This window comes from Crocuta crocuta, unplaced genomic scaffold, assembly GCF_008692635.1.
Source record: "Crocuta crocuta isolate KB4526 unplaced genomic scaffold, BGI_CrCroc_1.0 scaffold118, whole genome shotgun sequence".
Classification (NCBI taxonomy): domain Eukaryota; kingdom Metazoa; phylum Chordata; class Mammalia; order Carnivora; family Hyaenidae; genus Crocuta; species Crocuta crocuta.
The window spans coordinates 1,559,392-1,583,095 of record NW_027551558.1 but is presented as its reverse complement, the minus strand read 5'-3'; the positions used below and the strand labels follow the sequence as shown (position 1 = coordinate 1,583,095).

General features: G+C 46.8%; 1 protein-coding gene across 1 annotated transcript in view; it reads left to right on the top strand.

Moving 5' to 3' along the window:
• Positions 1-3,799: 3,799 nt before the first annotated feature.
• Positions 3,800-23,704, top strand: part of NCK2 (NCK adaptor protein 2) — a 121,479-nt gene continuing 101,574 nt past the window's right edge. The window contains exon 1 of the mRNA XM_077749376.1: positions 3,800-3,820. The gene's annotated coding sequence lies outside the window, so the exon portion shown is untranslated. The remainder of the gene's footprint in view (positions 3,821-23,704) is intronic.

The window sequence follows — 23,704 nt, the reverse complement described above, 5'->3', positions numbered from 1 at the left end:
GCTTTTGAGATTCCTGTTAACAATGGATCTGTTATTCCTTTACCTCATGTGCACATTAATGGAAACCACCAGTAATTGAGGAAGTGGAGCTGTGGACACCAGCAGTAAACAAAGAGATGGTACTATGGACGGTGGAGTGGCCAAGAGAAGGCCTTAGGTGTGCAGCACCAGCAGCTCACGGTGTGAAACTATGGACTGAACCAGTAGACCCCAATAAATGGGGACAAGGGACTAACCAGGGGCTGAGGACTCAGGTTTCAGGAGGAACCTTCTGCCAGCTCAGGCCCTGGACGAGGACAGGTCTGGTGCTCTGTTAGAGACTTTGGTCAGTTTAGACTGACCCAGAACCCTGGCCTGGAAAGCCAGGTACACTGGGAGTTCAACACAAGCAGAGCTCGGATCTGAGAGGATCTTATCCAGGCCTTGGAATGGCAAAGTTAGACAAGTCAAAGAGTTCACATGTTTCCCATCCCTGAAGGTGCCAGAGGTCTCTTTGCATTTTACCACTGCCACCAAACTGTTGAACACTCAAACTTGGGGCACCCGGTAGCTCATTCGGATGTGTCCGAGTCTTGATTTGGGCTCAGGTCATGATCTCACAGTTCATGGGATCAAGCCCTGTTTCGGCTCTGTGCTGACAGCGTGGAACCTGTATAGGATTCATTCTGTCTCTCTCTCTCTCTCTCTCTCTCTCTCTCTGCCCTCTCCCCCCCATAAATAAAATAAGCATAAAAAACCCCAAATTCACCTGAGTGAAGTGCAGAGATCTTCCTTGCTTTATTCAACAATTCATGAACTGGGCAACATCCCATCTAGCAGATAGAAAGGGCCTCTGAGAAGCTCTACACAATGAAAGGCTTTTGTAGGTGGGAGGGAATGGGAACAAGGAGGTAATACTAGACAAAAAAAGCAGGTTGGTCATGACAAGGTCACTTTCCTTTAGGAGATGGCAGGGGGCTGTCAGGCAGATGACCTAAATAGTGCTTATTAGACAATTCCTCACTGGTTTAATATTCCATTTCTGGGAGGGTAGAAATTATCAGTTGAGTCTCAGTTTGGTGACACTGATCTTAGTGCAGGGAACTCTATTTTGGACCTGTTGTTTTTAACAGCATAGAGCAGGGGTTGGCAAACAATGGCCTGTGGGCCAAATCTGGCTCCCTGTCTGTGTTTGTGAGTATGGTTTTATTAGAACACAACCAGACCCCTTTTATTTACATATGGTCTGTGGTTGCTTTTCTGATACATGGGCAGAGTTGAGTCATTGCATCAGAGACTGTATGGCTTGCAAAGCCTAAAATACTTATCTGATCCTTTTCCAGAAAAGGTCTGCTCCCCCTGCTGTGCAGGAAGGAATGGGGATGAAGTCAGAATTCTTGCTCTGCCTTCATTGGCATGCGTGAGGCTTGGTGCCTTTTTCTGTGGTAGGAGGGGGATACTCATCATCAAGAGGGTTGAGGGTGAAATTATACCAGGTACTAGGTGTTTCTTGGCTCAAATGATGCGCATAATGAATATTACTTCCTTCTGTTGATTATTTACATCCTTCAATCCTCAGGTAGTTTCTTTCTTTGCATTAGAAATTTTGAGATGAAAAGTGGGTTTTAGTCGCCACGTGTTCAGAAAACAATACTATCCAGTAGAACTATCATGCAAGTCATCTATGTGAGCTAAATGTGTAACTTAATTTACTAGTTAACCATATTTAAAAAGCAGGAAGAAATAGGGGGCACCTGGGTGGCTCAGTCGTTAAGTGTACGACTTTGGCTCAGGTCATGATCTCACGGTTCATAAATTCGAGCTCCGTGTCGGCCTCTGTGCTAATCTGGAGCCTGCTTCAGATTCTGTGTTTCCCTCTCTCTCTCTGCTTTCTCTCCTCATTCATCCTCTCTCCCTCTCTCTCTCAAAAATAAATAAACATTAAAAAAATAATTTTAGAGGCAAGAAGAAATAGATGAAATTAATTTTGGTAATGTATTTACGAATATCACTTCAACTTACAATCAATATAAAAATCACCAATGGGATATTTAATTTTAATGTTTTTCTTCTTTGCATAAGTGTGAAATCCAGTGTATATTTTTTTACCTAAAGCAGGACACAGATGGACTTGTTGCATCTTGAGTGTTAAGTAGCACAGTGGCTAGAGGCTGCTGCACAGCACAGCTCTCTGCTTCTCTGACACTGGGCATCCTTGAATTCAGTTCTGACACCACTTGGATTCCGCTCAGACCCTGTAGGTGAAAGGCTGGGCCCTACAAAACTGCCTCTTCGGATGCCAGTCTCAAGTCCTGGCCCTCCCATACTTCTGACCAACTGGCTGTAAATTAGGGATTCTTGTGACCCCCACATTAGGTTTGATAATTTGCTGGAGTGACTCACAGAATTTCCCGTCAGTGGTTTATTACAAAGGACACAGGAACAGCCAGAAGGAAGAGGTGCATAGGGGAAGGTATGGACAGGTGGAGGCACAGAGCCTTGATTGCTTCTCCATGCCTGTCACCTTCCTAGCACATCAGTGTGTTCCTCAGGAGCTCCCTGAATCTTGCTGTTCTAGAGTTTTTGTGACCCAGTCTCTAGCCCCACACCCTTGGTTATTGGGGGCTGGGGCTGAAAGTTCCCACCTTCTTAATCCTATGATTGGTCTTTCTGTGGCCAGCCCCCATCCTGAAGATAGCCGGGAGCCAACCCTGAGTCACTTCATTAGCATAAACTTGGGCGTGGTTATACGGGGCTGGTTCTGAGTAACAGAAGGCGTCCCTATCACTCCGGAAATTCCAGGAGTTTTGGGAGCTCTGTGCCTCTGCCTGCCAGGAACCGCAGAGCAAGACCAAGTATATTTTTTTATTATACCACACCAGGACAGCCTGAGAATGCCTTCCCTCCCTTCTTCCTCCCCAGCTGGCTCTGCCCTATTTAAGAACACTCCTCTCCTCTAAAACAGCTGATGCATTCTTATTTTACATTCTTCTCTACCCTCTCTTGACTAATCATGACTGTGCTGCTAACTCCCCCGGTTCTTGGTTTTCAGGAAGCAAATGTAGGAAAGATACAGTAACATTTCTAGGGAAGCTTGCAGATACGAACTGACTAAATGTAGCACAAAAATGGTGACTATACTTAATAAAACTTGCAGAAGAATAACTTTGCTGTTGCAAACAGACATCTAGGCTGCAGATTGTTTAATAAATGGGACGTGTGGCTGAAGCCACCACAGCACCTCCTGGCTCCTGCCCCGAGGAGTCAGGCTGTCCAGGCACCTGCATGGCTTGGCCCATGTGCTTCAAGACTTCACTGATAAAACTGGTGCAGGAGGAAAACGGGAGAAAAACTAGGATTTTTATTCCATATGTAGTCTTTGGTCTCCTTTGCTTGCGTGATGTGTCTGTATTCTTAATGTTCACTACTCTGCTTGCTCTTGCAATTTCAAGTTCAGGGTTCTGGAGCCAGACTGGTAGGGACAGATCTTGGTTCTTCACAAGGACTGGGACTTGGGGACTTGGTGTCTCAGTTGCTTTTGCTGGAAAATGGACTGTTAGGATTAAAATGTGTGATGGGGCGCCTGGGTGGCTTAGTCGGTTAAGCGTCCGACTTTCGCTTGGGTCATGATCTCGCGGTTCGTGGGTTCAAGCCCCGCTTCAGGCTCTGTGCTGACAGCCAGCTTGGAGCCTGGAGCCTGTTTCAGTCTGTGTCTCCCTCTCTCTCTGACCCTCCCCTGCTCACGCTGTCTCTCTCTCTCTCTCCTAGAAATAAATAAAACATTTAAAAAAAAATAAAATGTGTGAAAACACCGAGAACAATGTTTGGCACATGACATTATGTAAGTATTATTGGATTTGTTTAATTACACCGTGTAAAGCACTAACAAGTAATGAAAAGATATAACAGGAATAAGAGGAGATGGTGACAGAGAATGTCTGGGAGCTGTGTAAGTGGGGTGTGGCTGCTAAAGCACTTCTAAGAATCAAGTTTTTAAAAATATTTATTTATCTGTTTAGTTTTGAGCGTAGGGAAGGGGCAGAGAGAGAGGGAGAAAGAGAATCTTAAGCAGGCTCCATGCCCAGTACTGAGCCCAATGCTGAGCCCAACACAGGGCTCGATCTCACAACCATGAGATCTTGACCTGAGCAGAAATCAAGAGTCAGATGTTTTAACCGACTGAGTCACCCATGTGCTCCAAGAATCAGTTTTTAAAAAAATGTAAAAAGTTTGGACATGGCTTACTCCAAATAATTTAAATTTTAAGGGCATGATTAAAATTTTTCTTAGTGTGACTTAAGTTAGAAGCAGACTCAGTACTGATGTTACTCTATCTGATGTTAAAGATCTTTTTAAAGACTGGTGTTTGTATCTGGCTTTTATCTTTCTGAGGGTGTATGTGATAAAGATGTATCATTGATAAAATACCATGTTATTCTACAAATAAGAAGGACTGAAATGTACTGAAAGGTGTATGTGTGTGTGATCACAAATGATCACATCTAAATACTTTTTTTTAGGAATAGAAGGCCACAGGATGTCATTTCTAAAGGGTTGTAGATGAGCTCTATAAACATGGGATGTCTATAAACAAATGAGGTCATGATTCAGAGTGAGTCACAGGCAAGTCACAGAAAGCTGTCTTGCTTAGGATGTGGATGTTGATAGTAGTCTGAGGTATTTTTATTATTGTACACTTAGACATCTTTATTTTAACAGATCAAGAAGAATATTCTTGAAGGATGTTTAGCCTTTTAAATATTTCAGATATTCATGAAAGTCATTTTGGGGAAGTAAGCTATATTACATTAAGTTGCTTTTTAGATTGCTTATAATTTCAGGGTTTGTAAAAAAAAAAAATAATGGGGGGAGGGGCACAGAAAGTGGGAGAGAGAGAATCCCAAGCAGGTTCCATGCTGTCAGTACAGAGCTTCGACGTGAGGCTCGAAGTCATGAACTGTGAGATCATGACCTGAGTGGAAATCAAGAGTCAGACATTTAACCAATTGAGCCACACAGGCGCCCCTATAATTTCAGTTGTCATTGTTGACAGTCCTGATGTTAATATCATTTCTGCCTTCTCATATTTTTTTCATTCTGACTTTATAGTGGGAAGCATGCATCAAAGTTATATCTGGGACAAATCTTTCAAGAGTGGTTTCCGATTCTTTCTCATCATATGGCTGGAGTGAAAACTAGGTTCTTATGACGAGAGGGTAATTTTGTTCAGAGCCAGGGTTTCTTAAATCGAGGCTGCCTTAGCGCGAGTGGCTCTAACTAAATACCATTGGCTGAGTGGTCCCAGCAGCAGACACTTGTTTCTCACAGGTCTGGAGGCTGGAAGTCCAATGTCAAGGTGCTAGCTGACTCAGGGTCTGGGGAGGGCCTGCTCTCCGGCCTGGAGACAGCTACCTTCTCCCAGTGTCCTCAAGAGGCTGAGAGAGAAGAAGCTCTGGTCTGTTCCTTTTCTTATAAGGGCATTATAAAGGTGACCTACAGTCACCTCTGTTGAAATACTATCACCCTGGAGATGAGGGTTTCAACAGGTAAATTTGGGGGAGACACATTCAGTCAGCAACAGAAGCCTCTGAGACTTGCTTTTACGTCATAACCCTTTTTAGCAAAGGCAGGTACCTTGGCTTAACACCACTTACTGCTATTTCTGACTTATTTTCTTCCATCTGGATTAAAATCCTCTGGTGTCAAAGCCTCTTTTTCTTTGTCAGTCCTGCCCATCACTCAAATCTGTATTTTTCCCTAATGCTGTTCCCAGAAGCTTTCTCAGGCTGACTTCCTCCCATCCAGGGCGGTTGGAGAGCCTGATTTTCCATTCCTTCCCTGCCACCCTCCAAAGATGAAGCCTTGTAGAAGTGTACCAGAGCTTTTCAGCTTGAAGGCTTTGGGAACTATGGCCTGTAAGGTGCCTCGTGTCTGCCAGGCTGCCTGTGGCAGAAAGGGTAGGGGTCATGGCCTACCTGTGAGGCAGATGGGTTTAGGGCTGGCAGAGAATTGAGAGTACTGGTTTAGCAGCTTCTTATCAGGATATTCCCAACCGCCTCTCTGAGCCTCTTGGGAACTCTTGACCTTTCTGGCCCCAAGTTTGAGAACCACGGATTTAGACTGTTGATTTTCACTTTCTCAAGGCTCAGCTCAAACACTCAGCCTGCATATTTAGTCCCCAGAGAGAACCTTCCAACCCATTGGAATGAAGAGCACTAAACAGCCTATGCATCTTCCTGAGAAGGGACACTTTGCTTTCTTCCTTCCCAGTGGATGTGGACACCGTCCTGGGGGCCCTCCAGCCTCTCCCCACTATAGTCTGTCTTTAGACAGCTGGTCCAGCCTCAGATTCTCCAGAAGTGACTGCATCTCCAGTCCTGCCACCCCCACCCCTACACCCAAGTTTGGGGTCCACCTCACGTTTTAACACGCAGCTACACCGAGCAAGGATGTGAGTTTCACTGCTGTCAGCACTGGGTCATCATCGTAGAGGACACGGAAAGAAAACAGCCAAGCTGTGTTGCCTCTGATTTCAGGGAGACTGAGGTGCTCCAGCCTCGTGCTAGACTTTTGCTTCCTGAGTGCTTCTTTCTGGAAGTGGCTGCTTTTCCCCATTCCATTTACACAGTGGGTGCGGCTGAGTGTCATGTTGATGGAGCCTGCGTCCCACCCTGCACAGTCCCTGTTCCCCATCTTGTGGTCCTGCTTCATCCCCTCCACTTTTGTCCCAGATAAGACCAAGGGCCGTCATTGTCATTTCCCTCCCATTTAAACTCACAGCGGTTTCCAGCAGTGTCAGCCCCCATGTCCCTTGGCTTTCCAGCCAAGGGCTTCTAGGCAGACCCTCCTCCCCATCGAGTGAACGTGAGGGTCCCATCCTGTCTTGCTCAGGCACTTCTTCTCGGGAACACCCCCTTCTTTCCTGTGTTGTTTGTGACCATTGACAGTGTATGTGGAACCTGCTGAACAGGTAACATCAAGTTCAGTAGAAAGACTTCTATGGTGTCTGTCATCTGTGCCACTTCATACTTTAAGTCTCTCCTGTAGTAGTCCTGGTACCATAGCCATAGCATCTGTGAGTTTGTTTAGGCTGGTGACTGGGTGGCTTAAACAGCAGACATTTGTTGCTCACAGCACCGGAGGCTGCAAGTCCAAAGTCAGGGTGCCAGCACGGTCAGTCCGGTGAGGATGCTCTTCCGGGTTGCAGACTTCCTGAATCCTCACAGGGTGGAAGGGAAGAATGCTCTGCAGGGTTGCTTTATAAGGACACTCTCATGACTTAATCTCCTCCCAAGGGCCCTTCCTCCTAACACCATCACTTTGGATGTCAGGATTTCAACATAAAATTTGGGGGCAGGACACATTCAGACCACAGTGGCATCTCTTTGACATATCACAGCACCTTACTTAAATGCTGTAGCTTCTTAGTGTGTGGGTATCTTTTCCTTGAACGATTTCAAGTGTCAGTCACCCTTTCAACAAGTATTTGAGTGTCTGCTGTGTGTCTGGTGGAATTTTAGGCTCTGGTGATCCTGCAGTGGAAAAGGCGGGCCCAAGTCCCTGCTCCCACGAGCTTGTACCCAGTGGCTCCTTGGAGAGTGACAGTAGTGTGGCCTTTTGCTCTGCTCTTCTGTACTCCTTTGAGTAGTTCAGTCATCATTTGTGTAACTGATTTATTTTGCTTAAAAAAAATAGAGCCTCCATGTAGATCATAAGAAAAATACCAGAGACACCAAATGAAATGTGCATCTAGCAATCTGACACGAGGGAGGGATGCTTTAGGTACCTGAGGCTGAACCCTCTGCTCAGTCTCAGGACCCCTGTCCCCTTTGAAGCGGTTCTTGCTTTCCCTGGTGTGATGGCAGTCTGACTGGTGCTCAGTGTTAGAAAATACTTTGAGCATGCATAATATTTGAGCATGTATAAAATTGATGTATTCAAGAACCGATGTAAGAATTTGGTAGCCGACCTGTGAAAGGTATAGGGATGCTTTTTGTGCCCTCATGTGCTCAGTCCCTGGAGTTGTGTTCGAGTGTCTGTCAGGGCAGATGTCCACTGCTGGCTTGGTCAGCCATGGCCAGGGTAGCCACACAGTTACAGATGTGACTGCAGAGCCCATCCTCTGTCATGGGCAAGGTGGGTGCGGGTCTCAGCTTGCCTGGGGCCCAGGCATCATCAAAATCTGTGTCACGAGCAAACTCAGTTTTAACTATGTTTATTTAGCCGCCGTGGGAGTCATCTGTTGGACACTGATTAATACGTAATTATATCATCTATAAAGCAACCTTTCTTTTGAGTTATATGTTTGTGTAATGAAATGTGGCTAAAGAAGTTGTACATGATGTATAATTGAAAAAATGCTTTCAAAAATCATTAGCAGGTTGACTTATTTAGAAATGAGGTAACGTCATGTCATCTGAATACCTTGTGATCTGGTTTTGGCTTAACTTCATTTTCTAAAAGGTAATAATAAATGACATGCGTTGAAGAGTGGTATTGTTATGCCAGTCCTATGCGAAGTAATTTGTACTGTGTGTCACACAAGGGTACATATTTGATGAGAATTTGCTTGTTTATGTGGATCTTAAATTCACAACAGAAAATCCTGAAGCCCAGAGAATAGAATTCCCGGGGTGCATGTCACTCGGCTTCAGCAGCTCAGAGCCCATCACTTGCTTCCCTCCCCTGTGCTCCCCACTTGGCAATTGTAAAGTGAATTTCAGATGTATATCATTGCTTGGTATTAGTTTTAACTAGAATGTAAGTTTTAAATTTAACTTCACATTGGTTTGTTTGAACTTGCTTTTCCTCCAACCTTGCTTGTTTTTCTCAGTTGCCATTATTGAACCTTTCTAAGTTCTCCCTTGTCTCTTTTGAGTTTAAACATTAGTTGTGAACTTATGGTTTAACTTAAGTAGTTTCTGCTAGAGATGAAGGAGCTGTCTCATGCCTCCTTTAAGTGAAGAATAATCCTGATAATTATACCCTTTTTGAAAATTAGGGTTTCTTCCCCCCCTTGACCTCCCTGCCTGGTGCAATTAACCGAGAGTGCACACCTCCCTGTGTGTAAGTTTCAGGAGCTACATCAGTTCAACTGGATTCTTTTAATGTGAAAATTTTTTTTTGTACACTAATCATGCTCATAATTTCCCCATCTGTAAATGTGAGGGTTGGAATAGCTGTTTGTCAAAGTGCCGTTTTGGTTTTGTGGTTATAAAAAAAGCCTGACATTTAGCAGAAGGCATAATTGTTGGGACCATCAGTTGCTTTGGGAGTGACTACCTAGGGAATGATTTGAAGAAAATGCACCCATTGTAGTTTGGTTTGGCCTACTTTGGCCTGGTGCCACATATGTCCCTTACTGTGTGCCACCTCTGGGGAGAAGTGGGTGTGGGAAGGCCACGTGCGGTCCTCAGAACCGCCCCTCCCCCCCAGGAATCCCAGAGGTCTGCTCTGTTGTCTGATGCCACATGTCTCTCCCACTTCCCTTTTGTGTCCTGGGCCGTGGTGGAAGTCCCCCAACTTTTGTTTCAGCTGTAGTCATCATGCCTCCCAGAATTTCTGTAACGAAGTCAGTTACCCTGCCTTCGTCCCTTATTTCTACAAGCATTACAAATGTTTCTGGGCCCTCTGTCACCAGGCATATGACAGGTGGGCCATCTGGCTGGCTGGTGCAGGGTCACCCAGCTGTCAAGGCTGCTTCCTGTGCCTCGCCTCCCCACCCAGAGAGGGCTACTCCCTGGCCCAGCAGGGGACCTTTATGACATTTTGAGCATGACCAGAAAAAGGAACTTGTGGATTTTCTACTAGGCGTGGTCACCTGAGTGGCTGATGCAGGCTAGCTCGCTGTGTTCCTCCTCCAGCCCGCTCAGCTGGTTGGAGCTCACTTGTGCTCACAGGGTGATTGATGTCAGCTCTGCCCAGGCTGCAGGGACCTTTAGCCAGCAGACCACAGGTGACAGGTGAGGAGTGACACAGCCCTTTGGTTTCTTTCTGATTTGACTTAACTGAGAGTTACCACTGCCAGCCATAATTTTTCAGATGGCCTCTGTTTTACTCTGGCCATGAGCTTTTTTCTGTCCTCCTTGGGACCTCTCTGGTCACAAACATGGAAACGTCCTAGGTATTTCAGATGTGCAAGATCTAGTCCAGGGAATGGTTATAAAAGTGCACGAAGGGCTGAAGGAGCCAAAGGGGGAAGACGTGTTACCCAAAGACTAGAAACCGGGAACTTTTCTGCTGGCTTCTGGGTCCGCAGGAACAAAACAGGGACATGGGAAGCAACCAGAACGCAGGAGCAGATGCTTCCCACCGTCGCTCCCCCACCCCCAGCAGGAAGCCTGAACTGCTGTTCTGTCCTAGGAGCTAAGCACAGCCTGAGCCTCAGCGACTTGCTGCAACAGCATTGCTGCTGCTGTTTCAGAACTACCTGGCTTGCTGGGGCCTGGGAGGGGTGCGCTGGGAGGGGCAAGTCTTCCTCCTGCTTTTTAATGTTGCACCAAGGCCTCTCTTTGGCAGAACCTAATCCAGCTGGCAAGGGCCTGGGAAATGTAGCCCCCGTGGTACAGAGGGGAGCATGGTCGGGTAGCAGTGGTTTGGACGTCAGGTCACATCTGGCACGGGGACTCTCCAGAGTGTGGGTGGAATGAAATGACCCTGTGCCCCCTGGCACGTAAGAGTAAATGGTGGCCCGTGTTTCATCTTCTCTGCATGGGATCACTAGAAATGGACTACTGATAATACTCATCATGCATTGTGCGGACTGCACTCCCAGGAAGGTATGGAAACCCAAACAAAAAGTTGAGCACAACTGTTCGGCTAACAGCAATGAATACAGATGACTCTGTTGCAGCTGCACCATGGGGAAGTCACCGGCCGTGCATGTGTGCGCTGTGCACCTAAGTGCTGTTGTATATAAATACTCGACAAGAGGACTGCGGTTCCCTCTGGTTCACAGTGTCATTGGTGGAGGGACGGAACCACTCTTTGAAGCCCTGGGACACAGTGTTCAGTGCTGACAAGCAGGAAGCAACCACGAGCTCTCCTGCACGGCCCTGCCGAGGTACAGCTTGGCACTGCTGATGGTAATGAGGCTCACACGACAGCAGAGCCGTTTCGTGTATCCATTCAGCCCCTGCTTCCCTTCTTCCGGTAACAGGAAGCTGTCTGTTGTAGGCCCTGACTTGATGCAGCTCCCCCGAGGCCTTGTTCGCATCTGGGCCTCTTCTCCTGGTCTCCCTGAATTGTGCTTGGAGGAGCTGGTACCCCTCTTGAACTCCCTGATGCAAGAGACGAAGTTGTCCTAAGGGCAGGGTCTCAGGGGCGCATGGGGGACTGGGAAAGCCACCTTGCATCTCTGCTCTGCCTCTGTCTGCACCCCACAGACTGGCTCCCCCCGACCTGGTGCATGTGGTCGGCAGTCCCCAGGCACAGCATGGAAGCCGGGTGCCTAGCAGAGTGCTCGGTACTCTACCTCTTGGGCTGGTGCTTCTTTGGTCCAGGTTGGTCAGGTGCCCACTCTGAGCTGGTCCGTGGACCATCCCCCATAAGGGAGGAAAAGGGTGTCCTGGAGAACATGGCTGCCCTTATGATGTGTGCATGGAGATGGGAAGAAGGGCAGCTGAGGGCAGAAGCGAAGCCACTGTTCTGGGCAGCGTTCCTCTGGACTTTTCCGGAGCAGCCTTGCACAGAGCAATGCCGGCGCTGTGGCCACGTGAGCTAGCCCAGGCATCATCGGCTGGAGCCCCAGCGCATTTCTCCTTGGACTATAGGAAATAATGCCCTTGTAACTGCTGGCTGTGTACAGAAATTGAGCTCATGGTTATTTTAAAAAGAATGTCATGAATTTGCTCTAAGAATATATATATTCTTTTAAACTCAGAAATTTGGTTTTCGTGAGGTATTAAATTGAGAAATTATTGAGAATAATTTGCTTAGGAATGGTTAGGAAAATGTGTGTATTCAAGTCACTCCTGAAAAGAATAAAGAAGATAACACTCAGAGCTTTTAATCTTTCTGCATGAATTTAATTAAAGGGGATACTTTAAGTTGATTACCCTTATCATTCTTTATCTATCAGAGTATAGTATATCCCTTTACCCCCTACTAAGTGAGAGGCTGCAGCGCTATGGCAAAACGTGGCTTCCTGGCACGCAATACAGTCCCTGAACCCAGACACGGTAGAGGACCCACCAGTGACTCCATGGGTGGGCGGGCGGAAGAGAGAACTTGTTCCCCACCCGCTGAGCATGCACAGGTGCAGGAAAGGCATAATGAATGCTGGTTTTATTCCACCAGTAATGCAGCTTTTGAATTGGACCTTTTGGTTAGTGTATGGTTTAAAACGCACACTTCCGTATGAGCACACGTACATCCCTAGCAGGACGTTTGTTTTGTGGAGTTCATACAGGCTGTAGGCTGGGATTCATTTTCTTAGCTGTGCAAAAGGAGGAACCGACGTGTGAAAAGCAGCGTGGGGATACCACCGCCTGTGTGGGTGTGTGTGACCAGACTCCCTTCTGCTGGCTTACATAATACCGTCTACACACCCACGCGCTTTACAACCGAGTGAATTCTCTGGACTTTGCTGTTCTTCTGTCATTTAATTCAGTTCTACCCTCTTCATAGATTCTTCCTCCTCCCATTTTATTTAGTTTTGTTTTTTCCTTATGATCTGGCATAACTTTAATGAAAAATGTTTTGGATGCACTAGAAACGAGGCATACGTTTTTTACTAAAAAGAATTTCTGATTACGAGATTAATCAAGAATAGTAAATATTGTAGAATATTTGAAAGGTTTTGAAAGTGAACTTTACAGTGCGAAAGCTTTGCCTCCCAGCATTTACATTAAATGGGGGCATTGATAGTTACAAATAACTTGGATATCTATCACCATATTTCCATAGTATGGTTTTCATATATGTAAATTTTTGTAGAAGACATGCATCCTTATTTTTATTCGGTATCTGGATTAAAATTCGTATTTTCGTCCTCAAATCCTGCTTCTCTCTCACGCCCTACATAGTGTCCAAACGGGTGTGGACACTTTGGGACGTCTTTCACCAGGACGCCTTTGGGAGCAGAAAGGGTCACTATTAATAACTGCGCTGAGCCAACAGTCACAGACCAGGGGGTAGTGTGTGGTTGCCGACCCTCGAAAGACTGACCTTGTCTCTTTGCATTGCCCACATCAGGCCTTTCTCTCCCACTTGGTTGTAGCCCTTTTGTTCTTCTGCTTCTGGACTCTGCCCTCTCATCAATGCCTTTTATTGGTACTGGGCTTGATTTTCTAATACACAGATCTACTTGTTCCACTTTTCTCCTTATAAGCCTCTGGGTCCCCATTTCATGATAAAGTCTGGGCTCCTGAAGGTCATTAAAGGGCCCTAAAAATCTGATCTTTGCTTCATCTGCCACTATTTAGTACTTTTAAGATTTTATGAACTGATCATCCTTCCAACGAGGCCAGGCACTTTCCCACACTGTGCCTTTGCACATGCTGTTCTCAGTGCTCGATCTGTCTCCCCCACCGCCACCACTGCTCACCTCCTTGCACATGGCAGGACTGAAATGACATCTGTCCTTTGGAGTGTCTGGATTACCCTAGAATTAGAACTAGTGGCCCCATCCTAGGAAGCCTCTTGGGCCACTCCTGTACATCTGTCTTTGAGCACTCATGCACTTAACCCCAAGAGGCAGTACTGATCTGGTCTCCTGGCGTGGATCATGGCCTTCTGCCTGGCACTGTGTGACTTTGGTGTTGTAAGGCTCTTTGTGACTCAGTTTTCCTATCTGAGAAATGGGGACAATGGTCATATTTACCTCCTAGGAGAGTTGTAAGGTTTATAAAGAGCAGTCAGTGCCTGAAAAGAGCCTGTTAGTTGGCGTGCAATAACCCTGCAGTCAGTGTTGACTGTGACGAGTGGTAGCCATCACCTCTCTGTGTCCATGTTCATTTCTCCAGCCGGTCCCTGAGTCCATAAGTAGAAGGACTCTGGAGGCGAAGTCAGGCTCACTGGGTGTTTGCTGAATAGACTGGTATCCATGCACATATACTAGTCCCAGCTTATTTCTGCTGTAATGCTTTGGATTGAGATCAAATACACAGAGCTGCTGGTTTCTTTAGTATCAGCATGATAGTGTTCCAGAGACCCGAAGACACTAGGTCCCTTAAGCCAAGGGAGGAGCTCGAGGACAAAGACCTGATTTCCCCATTGGGTCTGTTCCCTCCTTCACTCCATTCTTGCTAGGGAAAAGCTGGGGGAAGGGGAAGAAGGAAGGTCACATGCTAACCTGTGACCACGACTGGTTTTAAAGAGAGGAACCCCCCCCCCCCCCAACATGGAGATTGCAGGCTGTAAACCTAGCCTGAGCCTGGGAGTCAGGTTTCTGTCAAAGTGGGAAGTCTCACTCGGTGGTTGGTGGTTTCTTGCTCCTCCCATCACTGGTTTTGAGTAGTTTGGGAGGGTGACTCCCCTGGTCTGGTCATCAGCAGACAGGCCGAACGGGCCTGGGGACTAGTGATGGGCTCTCCTTTTGGCCCAGGGACCAGGCACACCCGTAATGGCCTCTCACAGACAAGAGGGAGCCAGTCATCTGCCTGCCCCCTGCCACCAGTGTTTCCTTAAAACCAGTCCCGCACCTTCCACCTCTCCATCGCAGGTGATGGTTGGGCTGAAGGCCTTTTGAGAACTTGGGGGGGAAACACTGTATATACTCAGCACTCTTTTCTTAATTGTGAAAGTTAATTGAAGTGTGACACAAGTTCCTACCTCAGGAATGCTGGCCACACATCATTGTGTCTATGTTACCATCAGCCTGCTCTTGAATTCTACTAGTAGCTAGCATCTGGCTTTAGTACTTTTCTTTCTTTTTACTTTGTTGGAAAGTAAAGCAGGTGGTTTTAACATCCTCTCAAGGTCTTCTGTGCTTGCTGCCGAAGCAGCTGGGGAAAGAGTGAGCCTGAGTCTTAGCTGCTGCTGAATTCATGCCAAAGGGGCTCCGGCAAGCCTCACCATGGGCTCTTCTTTAAAATATGCACTGATTGAAAACTGAACAGTAATGGCAATGAAAATGTTCTGAGTCGTGTTCAGAGGTGCCCAAACGGCCGTTTGTAACCTAGCCTGAGCGTGGCTGGTCCCCATCCCTTCTTCCCTCGGGGAACCTCGTAAATTGTCATTAGAAAAGAGGCTTTCCTGAACTTCTTCTAGCATGTGTGTGCTTTGAACACATCTTCCTGAAACCCGAGAGATGGACAGTCTTGCCCACAGACTTGAGCTCACTACTGGTTAGCCTTGCTTCATGTAGAAGGTGCTCGAGAATGCCGATGGCCACTTCAGGGACCGTGAGAGAGTCTTTGGAAACAAAGAGCCTAGGTATGTGCCCTGCAGGAACAATGTGTTACAATTCAGTGAGCCAGTCACACACTGGGTACTTTTCTACCTATGCAGGTTTGAGGGCAGAAGGCAGACAGTAAAGTACAGGCCCCAGTCTGCACATGCTGGGGGCATCCAGCTCCCCAGCAAAGTGTCCCTTCTGCACAGGTAGAAGGAGCTGGGTGGCGGTAGGGCAGGGGTGCTGTGTGGCATCTCACCTAATGCTGCTATCGGCTGCCCTTTGCTGCCGCATTCCCAAATGACAGCATAGGACTTAGCTAGATGCACCAAGTTTGCCTTAGCTGCCAATCCTTTCTGAAGAGTGCTCGGTAATTTGTAAAGCTTTCCATTCCATATGTTAGGTGCTTTAGGTCAGTTACACAAGTGAAACTGTGTATGTTAGTAACTGTTGCTGGATATTTACTCTTGTCTTGTTTTGATATTTAGATTTTCATACATACCCATACCCACTGGGAGTGATTTTCTGTCGACTTTCCTCTATGGAAGCTTTTTAATTTTATGTAAATGATTAAGTAATTTCTTCTGTTATTTCTTCCGAGCACTTTAAGTTCTGGAGAACAGTGTTTCATGGTCACCGAGTCTGGTGTTTACTGCATTATGTTTCTTTCCTCAGAGATGTACAAGCACTTGTCTGCTCAGAGGTGTTTAATTTCTTTGATCATGCTCTAAAAGAGACATTTCATGCTCTTTGTATGACTTTGCAACCATTTTAAAAGCCCTTAAATGTTGAAGAGAAGATCATCCGGTTCTTACTCCCAAGTTTGGCTGTCTAATGCGTCTTCCAAGCCGCTGAGCTGTGGGGGTGTGTGGACAGGACAGGCTGGAGCCTTCTGGTCTGGGAAGTAGCTCTCACATTCCCAGAAACTAACTGTGTGCCTTTCTTAGGGCTGCGGCCACAAAGTACCACAGACTCAGTGGCTTAAAGCAACAGAAGTTTATTGTGTCACAGTTTTGGAGGCCTGAAGTCTGACATCCAGGTGTTGAGAGGCCACACTCCCTCTGACACCTGGAGGGGAGAACCCTTCCTTGCCTCTTCCTAGCCTCTGGTTGCCCCAGGCGCTGGGGTTCCTTGGCTTGTAGCTGCGATCTCTGCCCTCATCATCACATGGTGGCCCCCATGGGTCTCTGTCTTTTTTATTTAAAAATTTTTTTAATCTTTATTTTTGAGAGAGCAAGAGTGCAAGTGGGAGAGGGGCAGAGAGAGAGGGAGACAAAGAACCTGAAGCAGGCTTCAGGCTCTGAGCTGTCAGCACAGAGCCTGATGCGGGGCTTGAACCCATGAACCATGAGATCATGACCTGAGTTGAAGTCTGATGCTTAACCTACGAGCCACCCAGGTGCCCCAGGTCTCTGTCTTAAAAGGACACCATTAATAAGGGACTAGGGGCTCACCCACTGTCCCTTGTGATGCATGCTGTTGGGAGGTGGAGAGGAAATGTGGATGCAAGCTTTCTCTGCGGCTGCCTTGGCTCCACCTTGGCTCACCTGTTAGGTGCCACCCTGTCCCTGGAATGGGCTTGTACAGCTGCAGCATGACAGGTGAAGTCCAAGGACACCATCATCACACCAGGCCACTCCAGGGGGAACTTGGTGGCTGTAGAAAACTGGCCTCCTGTCTGTTAGAGGCGGAGACATTTAGCAATTCGCAGGAATCCTTTGCAAAGTTGCTTTAGATAAGTCTCATTTCTGTAAATAAAAATATCGCAACTAGCAAAAGGCAGTTTGGTCTTGTTTTACTTTCTTGAAGTTAAATGCAAAGTGTAAAAGTCGACACATATATATATATATTCTGTATATATTCACAGCCTTGAATGGTGCGCCGTCTTCATCTGATCACTGTCTGGGTGACCCAGGTATGGAGAGAACTCCGTTCCTTACAGGCTACCTGTTCTATCATGTCAGCTGCATTTGGGCTTTCACAGAGAACAGAAATATATGTTCTTGTCCAGCACGAATTTCTAGCACACATGCGTGAACAGAAGACATGCCTGTTACAGTCTTTGTAAAAGCAGTTTTAGATGTGAACGAGTGGTCATTGCTTGTGTTGAAAATGTTATTCTGCTCTTGGGAGAACATGGCTTTTTTTGCTTATGTCTTTTCTCTAGTTGATGTCAGATCTTCCTTATAAATCGCAGTGTGCTAACTGGCATATTTATGAGGTAAAGGGGACCTTGTGATCATTTAGTTGGTTGGTTTTCTATTTTTAATTAGTGAGGTGTTTTTTAGTGGGAAAAGTAACCTAGCACATAAGGGATGACTTGCTTGTAATCCCCAGGATGGAGGCATGGTTAGCAGTCTCTGTATTAATTTGTTCCTATTCACATGTTGGTTATGCAGTAACTGTTCTACAGGTCAATTGGAGTTGCTTTTTACAGAATTTTAGGCAAAAAGCGGAGCTAGTGATTGCACAGTGCAATCACATGGAGATCCAACCGTGTCTCTCACATACAGGGTGCTTTCTATTTAGGGTAAAAGTAGCTTGATGCAGAACTGACTCTGAGCTGGCCTGCCTTACTGGCTGTAAACTGTGCACACAGTGTGACACGTGTTCATTTGTTTAGCCAGTGAGAAGCATTTCCTTCTGCACATTGAGCGAGGGGTTAAGGGGCGAGGAGAGATTAATTTGCTTACATAGCACATTGCTTCAGCTTTCCTTTTCAGGCCAGAAAGTGTTGGTACTGCTTCTGTTAAAGTGAAGGGGCATGCCACTTTCTAGAACCATTTCTACATGAGTTTCTACCATGTGCTAGAGACTGTGCCAGGAATGCCCAGAGGAACGGCACATCATTCTGGCCTTGCCATGTCCTAGCGGGAGTGGTGGAGGAGTATACAATGTGAAGAGGTTTTCACAACACAAGTGAGCATGAATGTATTATTATCATTTGTATATACTACTAACCGCTAACATTGCAGTGGGGCATGTGAATGAGTCAGGCCATTGTAAGTGCTTTCTGTAAAAGATCCTCACTCAATCTAGTGGAAACTATAGCACCGTCAAAACTGTGAACAAAGGGTATCAAAATTTGGCTTCTGGAAGGAACCCCTGTCTCCCTGCTCTGGGTCTGGTGTCCAGCCACCGCTCCCAGCCCCAAGGAGTGGGCAGGGTAAGTGATCACTAGTGTTTCTGACATTTCCCATTTCAGCGCTCTTAAGAAATGTGTAGATATTTATTTCATCCTATAATACTGATATGTGGCTAAAGTTAAGAAATTGTGACTGCAGGTGGGCAGCCTCGCAATTTAAAATGTTTTCTGGAGCAGTCATTTGGTTCTGGGTATTGTGATTGGGAGCCCACAGTGGCCATGGTGTTTGTGTACCGGTGGGAAAAGAATGGAGGACAGTCTTCCCTCCCTACCAAGGAGCCCGGTGGAAACTTCCTTCTCCTGTGACGTCTGTAGCCATAGAAAACAGTCATGGTGTTGTTGTGGGAGGGACATATGAGTGTAATTCCTATTAATCACAAAGGTAAAATTAAAACAGAGTAAAAGTGACTCAGCCATAAGACATCCAATAGCAGAAATTTAATGCTGCCTGGTTTACCTCCTCTCTAAGCCTGAATGGACCCACAGATGGGTTTTCCTGCCATGAAATAAGGAGCAAGTTAAGTGTAAAACAGCTGGAATAGAGTAGAGCTGCTGAACCAGCTTGTGTGACCAGCCTCAGTGTCGGCTCAGGTATTTGTAACCTTCCTGCCGAGTCTGGGGTCCCCTTGTCCTGAGCAGGGTGATGTTTGCTATTATGCATTGTAGGAGAAAGCCCGGGAGAACTCGATCACATGCAGAATGTCACCCCTGGGCTAGCAGGAGGTTGGGCGGAGGCTGCTTAATTCCCAGTAAGTGTGATGTCTGTTTATTTGTTCTTATCTGGCATGCTGAAGAAAATAGATGATTATAGCTGGTAGCGGTGAAATGCTTCTGGTCCTGAAAGACACTCCGGGGAGACACAAATCATTCAACCCAGACCGTTTCCCCCTGTACATTTTATCTTTTGCCTATTTTTTTTTTTTGCATCTTTTCATTTATGTGTGTCTGTGTGTGTCCACTCTTTGCCCATCTGTCGATTTTCTCATTTACCTTCTGCTTTATTTGCCTTATTCTCATGTCCCGTCCATTGTACATTTCTCTATCAGTTAATTAATTCACTTATCCAGCCTTTTATCGATCATCTCTTCTGTGGAGGGCACCACGATTAGTGTTGTGGATGAAACGGTAAATTGCAGACAGTCTCCACACCTGATATAGGGAAGAAAGAGATCTGTATACAGATGGCTCTGATACCAAACAAAACACTCATTTTGAGTCTATGTAATAACAAGTTATCATTAATGAGGCAGCACTTGCTGTGAGCCGCCAGGTCTGGCCATAAGCGCTCACTCATTTCTCCTGGCCCTGGGCAGGTCAGGTACAGGGTGGGCGTGCCGGCTCAGGCCCATCTGCTAAGGTCTCTGTGTTTGGAGACTGCCTCCAGACTTGGGGTTGGCCTTGAACTCTACTTGGGTCTTGTGTCTACTCCTCCCTGAGGCACGAGCCACTAGGGGGTTCCTTCAGCTTAGGGCCTGTATGTGTGTTATGAGAAGAAAGAATTGCCACCATCACAGGGCTGTGAAAGAGAACTATATCTGTTTGTAAAGGACCTGGCACGTGCCGGCTCATGGTATGGCTCTGGGGAGAGCTGCAGCCTGGCACTTCTGGTTCTTGTCTACACCGCTGTCTTTCATTTTTCTGCCTCCTCCAGCCCTGGCCTCTGCCCCTTCCTCCCTCCCACCCTCCCCAGGCTCCGGCATCTCCCCCTCCTGGGTGCCTTCCCTCCCTACTTGTCATGGAGGCCAGGAGGGCTGCTCTCATCATGGCTGCCCATCCCTGTCTGACCTCTCATAGCTGAGTGACCTCAGGCAGCTTTCCTGACCTCTGCTCCCTATCCTCATCTCTCACGAGTGATCTGCTCCGATGCCGTCCGCTCCATGCTGGCCTCCAGGGCTGTTGTCAGACTCCGGCCAGGCCTCAGCTCTGGTGACTCCCAGAGCTCAGAGGGCCTGAGCCATGTTCATGATTGCAGTGCTTGCCTAGTATGTGCCTGGGGCCTGGTTCCGGCCCCGCAGAAGGGTGGTGGCACTCTGGCAGCTACCTGTTCCTTCTGCCCTCCGTGGCCCTGCGCTCCTTAGCCGGATTCCTCTTTCCTGGATCCTTTTCTTCATACTGAAGGAGGATCCGTTCAGTGCCGTGGATCGTGTGGAAACCTCAGCCCCAGTTGGGATCCACTTGCTGGCTCTGCCTGGGCCAGCGCCCCCATCTGGACTGAAGTCTGCACCCCTACCCAGTGTTCATTCTTGAGGTCCTAGTCCCCTCGCATGTCTGTGTTTGGGGACAGGGCCTTGAAGGAAGTCCTCAAGGTTAAAGAAGTTCGTGGGGTGGGAGCCGATCTGATAGGACTCGTGTCCTCCTGGGAAGAGCACCAGGGAACTGGCTGTCTCTCTGCCACGTGAGGACACAGCGAGGGGGTGGCTGTCTGCAAGCCAGGGACAGAGCTCAGAGCAGGAACCAAATCAGCCCACACCTTGATCCGGGACTTTCAGCCTCCAGAACTAGAAGGAAATCAAATTCTGTTGTTTAAACCACCCACTCCATGGTACTTTCTTATGTTAGTCCAAGCAAACTGATACAGTGAGCCTCACCGGGCCCCTCACTGCAAGGGAGACCACCCACCCCCACCCCCTCCAAGGGCATCCTTGCAGCCAGGTTTCCTCATGTGAGAAATGAGGCCATGCTCTCTTGCCTTGACAGCAGTAAGGGGTGGATGGGGAGATGGAAACTGATGCTGTTTTGCTTTACTTTGGACCCATGCCTGTTCTGTAAGGAACTTGTCCTCTGGCTTGAGCCCGGCTCCTCTGTGATGAGGACAGCGTGCAGACCCCTGGCGTCCAAGTCACTCAGTAGCAATTTGCAGGACCAGGGGGCTGAGTAGACTCCTGCCTCTCATTTACTGCCCCCCAGAGGCCAATTTTACATAGGAACCTGCCCTAGATTGTATCTGCTGCACCAAGGTGCAAAAATGGGGGTAGGGGGAACTTCTAAGCACGGACTTTGTTTCTCATTTGTTTATTTGAATTTGGGGGGGTTTGGAAGCCAGAGGAAGGAGACCAGTTCTGAATACAGTGAGTCTCTCTAATCAGCTATGTGAATTGGAGATCAAAGTCAGACTCTATTGCTGTCACTGGTTTAAAGGGTTTTTGTGGCCTGGAAACTCCTGCACCCATAAAATACTCTTTGGTGGAGTAAGCCATTGTCTAAAAGTAGGTTAAAAGAGGAGGGAAATTCTTCTGTTTGCTGCCGTTTCTCTCAGCTCCATTTAGATTATGCGGGTTCAGCCTTTTGTGTCTGCTTCAGTTTTTTTCTCATGTCTGGTTTGTATCCTTGGACTCATACATAGTCTATGAAAATGAACTTGTCTCATTAATGGGGATGTATATTCTGAAATTACTATTGCCTGTCTTCACCTCTTAGCAAATACTGTAAGTGGTATTCATATATGTGTATATAGTTGTACGACATGGTAGGGGATTATCTAGGGTGCGTTAGAGAATCATATACATTATGTAAGACTCTTCTTTTGGCCAGGGCAGACCTTACTAACCGTCCCCAAGGTGCTTTTCTGAGTTTTCTAGTTTTTGTTTCTTTTCTTGAAACGTTCTGTATCTGTGGGGCACTTATGAACTGTGATTTGAAGTATGCAATTTTTGGGGTGCCTGGGTGGCTCAGTCAGTTAAGCGTCTGACTTCAGCTTACTCATGATCTCACGGTTTGTGGGTTTGAGCCCCTCATTGGGCTCAGTGCTGACAGCTCAGAGCCTGAAACCTGCTTTGGATTCTGTGTCTCCTTTTAAAAGTTCTGTATCTGTAAAATGCATGCCTTTTTTTAGCTTCCCTCTATTCCTTCTCTTTGTTTTTAAATAGCTGTAAATCAATTATAAACCACTGTAGTTCAGGACTCTGTGCTTCAAGACAAAAACCATCTGTATTAATTCTGGGCGTTTTTGACAGAGTCAGACTCCAGTCAGGGCAGTGGATCTCTTATGTATTGCCTTGCGTTCTTAAAAATGTATTCTGGTTCCATTAATCTTATCAGAAGGCTAAGCAGATATAGACAAGCCCCAAGTAGAATATACAATGGACCGGGATGTATCTGTTGTCTGTGTTTCTGCCAGGCTTTCCTTCCCCAGGCCACCAGTCTCTTGTGCTCAGGTTGCCCTGGGGGCTGAGCTGTCCCATTTGCCTTCCTCAATGGCTAGACTGGGACCTTCGAGAGGGGTGAAGACCAGGCCAAGGTTGCGTCTGTATGTGCACTTGACCCAGGTGCACATAAAAGGTATCATAACTTTTTTTTCAGTGAGAAAAAAATTAACCTGTTTCTTTTGATCCAAATAAGAGAGTTCCTTCCAATTGAAGAACTGTGTTGTGGAGTCTTTTTGATGAAAATGATTCTCTTGGTAGATAACATCCTAACATGGGCAATAAAACATGTCTGAGAAACACGTTGTATGGTGTTTATTGCCCGTAATGAGCTCTTGTGAGGATCTGGCCCTGTGCTTCATGGTTTTGAAACTTGAGTTTGTTCCAAATTAGCTGCTCCCACCTCCCACTTTTTGCCTCAGGAGTCTGGAGTGGGCTCCAGCAATTCACATTTCTTAGAAGCTTCCAAATGCTGCTGCTGCTGGTCCGGGCACACGAAGAGAACCTCTGTCCCGGCCACCAGAAGACACTGGCTACTAGCAGCAGTTAACGAAATTTCCACAAACAGATGTTGACTTCTGTCTTCATTCACTTGTTGGAGGAGGAGCATAGAATCAGAGCCTAATGTGTAGTATAGTCATGTGTTAAATGCAAATGAGCTGAAGTGGTTTATCTTGAAAACATCTTAATTTTTATTGCTTGTGCTATATGAAATGTTATTTCCCATTTGTAGAATGGGAAGAATTAAAAGTTGATTTGTGAGCTAAAAATACAGTAAGTTCCTTCTTCAAAGCCCATAAATAGGCCTGCACATTCAGACATAAAAGCAAACCATTAAGGAACAGTGCTCATGTCCTTAGAATTTGTTGATCGGATTACAATTACAGATTCTCGTTTCTTCACTTCCTGCAGCTTGTGTAACTGCCTACCACTTATTTTTAGTAGGTCTTGCACTGCTGACTCAGAGTGGTAACCAGTCTCTGTGCTGCTCAGTGCCATAGGCTGGCAGGTGGCCAGGCTCTTAAGATGGGTAAGGTTATATGCCCGGGCCCTGTGTCAGGTGACGTGCTGGCGAACGGATCCCTGGGGGCCCAGCCCCTTCCC